The 5,000-nt window shown below is 54.9% G+C and overlaps 1 non-coding gene across 1 annotated transcript in view; it reads left to right on the top strand.

Moving 5' to 3' along the window:
• Positions 1-3,329: 3,329 nt before the first annotated feature.
• Positions 3,330-5,000, top strand: part of LOC126197215 (small subunit ribosomal RNA) — a 1,909-nt gene continuing 238 nt past the window's right edge. Inside the window, exon 1 of the ribosomal RNA XR_007539599.1 lies at positions 3,330-5,000. This exon is cut by the window's right edge and continues 238 nt beyond it. This is a non-coding gene — a ribosomal RNA (small subunit ribosomal RNA).

The following is a 5,000-nucleotide window of genomic DNA, read 5'->3' as shown; positions in this document are numbered from 1 at the left end:
CTATACATACATTAAGCTTATACGCGGCGGTGCTTAGTAATACGCGCAGTCATCGGAATATAGATAACACATACAACTGTCCCTATACATGCTGAACGTCTGTGCACACAATGTCAACCACACGTCACCCACACACTCCATCACCCACTAGTCTATGCCTGTAACAGACGCAGACACAACATCTAAGTACCAGCATGGAACAACATCCAGTGCATCCTCTCGGCCACAGTACACCATCCACACTATGATAACCAGACCGGGACGTCGAACCAGAAAACTGAATATCCCACTCTTCCTACAACCACCATTGCTCAGATACGCCACCAACACCCACACATGTCCTACACAGGGGTGCACCCAACAGCACCACACTGCCGCATCTCACAGCACATAAACAATGGCAGGAATGAAAGACACAGGTGTGCCACTCCTTTGCCACAAACACAGAACGGGCGCGCCACCTGCCATGAGCCACAAGTGCAACTGACGTGACATATCTGATAGTGCCTCAGGCGTCCACTTACTACCATCACTATCAACGAACCTCGCCACCCCACCCCCCCCCCACACACACCATCCCTTAACCCAACTTCTGCCTTAACCTAACCCAACTTCTGCCTTAACCTAACCCAACTTCTGCCTTAACCTAACCCAACTTCTGCCTTAACCTAACCCAACTTCTGCCTTAACCTAACCCAACTTCTGCCTTAACCTAACCCAACTTCTGCCTTAACCTAACCCAACTTCTGCCTTAACCTAACCCAACTTCTGCCTTAACCTAACCCAAGTTGCGCCTTAACCTAACCCAAGTTGCGCCTTAACCTAACCCAAGTTGCGCCTTAACCTAACCCAAGTTGCGCCTTAACCTAACCCAAGTTGCGCCTTAACCTAACCCAAGTTGCGCCTTAACCTAACCCAAGTTGCGCCTTAACCTAACCCAAGTTGCGCCTTAACCTAACCCAAGTTGCGCCTTAACCTAACCCAACTTCTGCCTTAACCTAACCCAACTTCTGCCTTAACCTAACCCAACTTCTGCCTTAACCTAACCCAACTTCTGCCTTAACCTAACCCAAGTTGCGCCTTAACCTAACCCAAGTTGCGCCTTAACCTAACCCAAGTTGCGCCTTAACCTAACCCAAGTTGCGCCTTAACCTAACCCAAGTTGCGCCTTAACCTAACCCAAGTTGCGCCTTAACCTAACCCAAGTTGCGCCTTAACCTAACCCAAGTTGCGCCTTAACCTAACCCAAGTTGCGCCTTAACCTAACCCAAGTTGCGCCCTAACCTAACCCACGTTGCGCCCTAACCTAACCCACGTTGCGCCTTAACCTAACCCACGTTGCGCCCTAACCTAACCCACGTTGCGCCCTAACCTAACCTACGTTGCGCCCTAACCTAACCTACGTTGCGCCCTAACCTAACCTACGTTGCGCCCTAACCTAACCTACGTTGCGCCCTAACCTAACCTACGTTGCGCCCTAACCTAACCTACGTTGCGCCCTAACCTAACCTACGTTGGGCCCTAACCTAACCCACGTTGCGCCCTAACCTAACCCACGTTGCGCCCTAACCTAACCCACGTTGCGCCCAAACCTAACCCACGTTGCGCCCTAACCTAACCCACGTTGCGCCCTAACCTAACCTACGTTGCGCCCTAACCTAACCTACGTTGCGCCCTAACCTAACCTACGTTGCGCCCTAACCTAACCTACGTTGCGCCCTAACCTAACCTACGTTGCGCCCTAACCTAACCTACGTTGCGCCCTAACCTAACCTACGTTGGGCCCTAACCTAACCCACGTTGCGCCCTAACCTAACCCACGTTGCGCCCTAACCTAACCCACGTTGCGCCCAAACCTAACCCACGTTGCGCCCTAACCTAACCCACGTTGCGCCCTAACCTAACCCACGTTGCGCCTTAACCTGCCCTGTAATTGTTAGTTATATGAATCTAGGAATTCGTGTAGCGTTGCCTAATTGCAACCATCTCAACATAGTTCACTTCGCGCACACTGTGGTGTTCTGCGTATTGATTCATTTTACGGTGCGTACCCTCACATCTTGCGAGTGTTGCTTACTTTCCACATGGTCCCGCTATCCACTGTATTGTGTACTGCAATAGGACGTATATCGCCCCCGCCCCCCCCCCCCCTCCCCTCCTGTCACCTCTAGCTCGTCGGTCAGGAGTTCGCGTGTTGAATGCGCTTCGCAGCTGTGGAATGGCATTCGCATACGTACGCTGGCCACCTTCCACGTGTTCTTTCGTGCACACGTCGCAGCGTGTATGTATGCTGATGGAGTGCGTCGTGACACACAACATCCAGGCATGCAAGACTCGTAGAAGTCGCAAATGTAGATGGATGTCTACGTTTGCTGCCCAAGTTACGCAAATGAACTGGAAATCCGTTGTTGCGCGGTTGTTCGCGCTGGAGGTGAATCGTTGATATCGACGATCGGTACAGGTATTAACCGGTTGCTTCAGCGACACCCGTCATACCCACGAACGTGAGTGGGCATGTGGGTATGAAGCGATACGCGGCGGTGGCTGGGTGGGACCGTCCCCGGCCGGTGAGGGGGGGGCGCCCGGCGTGCTGGCCGCGCGCTGCGTGGGCGCACGCGCGGCAGCCGGCTGGTGGGGGCGCCCAGTGGCAGGCGCGCCGGCTGACGGAGGCGGCAGGCGGCGCATCTGCGTGCCGGCGCACCCAGCGCGCGGCGCCGTGCGGCCAAAGTGGGTCCTCCCGGGCCCGGTGCGAAGCGCGGTGGACATCTGCAGTGTGCTGGTCCGATTGAGGACTGTGTGCGTTGAGGATGCGCCGCCGCCCGGCACTCGGCGCCGCGACGCCGTCTGCTGCTCGGTCGCCCCCGCGGTTCTCGCAGGTGGTTTGTATCGCAGCTGTGCGGATGTGTTGGCGCGTGCGCTGTGCTGGGAGAGTTCGCTTTGGCACCCAAGTGGGGCTCTGCCCCTCTGTGGCGCTGGCGTTGGAGCTGCCCGGTCACTGTTTGTGGCCGCGTGTTGTCTCCCGCCGGCAACACCACGACAGCACGCTCCCGGGCCTCTGTCGGCAGCGGCAAGCTCAGTTGGGAGCACGGGTGGTCGCACTGAAAGCGTCTACTCGCCTATCTCCGGGCGATTGCGCCTCTCTCGAACCCGACCAAGTACTTAGGACGGCGCTGCGCGCCGCCGGGACCTGAGAGGGTTTCGAGGTGTATCGTGCAGGGGAGCCCAGCCTCCTCCTGTTTGCAGAATAATTGAGCGGACGCTTGCGTGTTCGCGCGGGCCCCCGGGACACACTCCCGGGCGGCCGGCTGCTCAGCTCTAGTTGACGCAGCTCCCTGGTTGATCCTGCCAGTAGTCATATGCTTGTCTCAAAGATTAAGCCATGCATGTCTCAGTACAAGCCGCATTGAGGTGAAACCGCGAATGGCTCATTAAATCAGTTATGGTTCCTTAGATCGTACCCACGTTACTTGGATAACTGTGGTAATTCTAGAGCTAATACATGCAAACAGAGTCCCGACCAGAGATGGAAGGGACGCTTTTATTAGATCAAAACCAATCGGTCGGCTCGTCCGGTCCGTTTGCCTTGGTGACTCTGAATAACTTTGGGCTGATCGCACGGTCTTCGTACCGGCGACGCATCTTTCAAATGTCTGCCTTATCAACTGTCGATGGTAGGTTCTGCGCCTACCATGGTTGTAACGGGTAACGGGGAATCAGGGTTCGATTCCGGAGAGGGAGCCTGAGAAACGGCTACCACATCCAAGGAAGGCAGCAGGCGCGCAAATTACCCACTCCCGGCACGGGGAGGTAGTGACGAAAAATAACGATACGGGACTCATCCGAGGCCCCGTAATCGGAATGAGTACACTTTAAATCCTTTAACGAGTATCTATTGGAGGGCAAGTCTGGTGCCAGCAGCCGCGGTAATTCCAGCTCCAATAGCGTATATTAAAGTTGTTGCGGTTAAAAAGCTCGTAGTTGGATTTGTGTCCCACGCTGTTGGTTCACCGCCCGTCGGTGTTTAACTGGCATGTATCGTGGGACGTCCTGCCGGTGGGGCGAGCCGAAGGCGTGCGACCGCCTCGTGCGTGCTCGTGCGTCCCGAGGCGGACCCCGTTGAAATCCTACCAGGGTGCTCTTTATTGAGTGTCTCGGTGGGCCGGCACGTTTACTTTGAACAAATTAGAGTGCTTAAAGCAGGCAAGCCCGCCTGAATACTGTGTGCATGGAATAATGGAATAGGACCTCGGTTCTATTTTGTTGGTTTTCGGAACCCGAGGTAATGATTAATAGGGACAGGCGGGGGCATTCGTATTGCGACGTTAGAGGTGAAATTCTTGGATCGTCGCAAGACGAACAGAAGCGAAAGCATTTGCCAAGTATGTTTTCATTAATCAAGAACGAAAGTTAGAGGTTCGAAGGCGATCAGATACCGCCCTAGTTCTAACCATAAACGATGCCAGCCAGCGATCCGCCGCAGTTCCTCCGATGACTCGGCGGGCAGCCTCCGGGAAACCAAAGCTTTTGGGTTCCGGGGGAAGTATGGTTGCAAAGCTGAAACTTAAAGGAATTGACGGAAGGGCACCACCAGGAGTGGAGCCTGCGGCTTAATTTGACTCAACACGGGAAACCTCACCAGGCCCGGACACCGGAAGGATTGACAGATTGATAGCTCTTTCTTGATTCGGTGGGTGGTGGTGCATGGCCGTTCTTAGTTGGTGGAGCGATTTGTCTGGTTAATTCCGATAACGAACGAGACTCTAGCCTGCTAACTAGTCGCGTGACATCCTTCGTGCTGTCAGCGATTACTTTTCTTCTTAGAGGGACAGGCGGCTTCTAGCCGCACGAGATTGAGCAATAACAGGTCTGTGATGCCCTTAGATGTTCTGGGCCGCACGCGCGCTACACTGAAGGAATCAGCGTGTCTTCCTAGGCCGAAAGGTCGGGGTAACCCGCTGAACCTCCTTCGTGCTAGGGATTGGGGCTTGCAATTGTTCCCC

This window comes from Schistocerca nitens, chromosome 7 (genome assembly GCF_023898315.1).
Source record: "Schistocerca nitens isolate TAMUIC-IGC-003100 chromosome 7, iqSchNite1.1, whole genome shotgun sequence".
NCBI lineage: Eukaryota > Metazoa > Arthropoda > Insecta > Orthoptera > Acrididae > Schistocerca > Schistocerca nitens.
The sequence above is the reverse complement of the archived record's forward strand: the minus strand, read 5'-3'. Positions and strand labels throughout refer to the sequence as shown.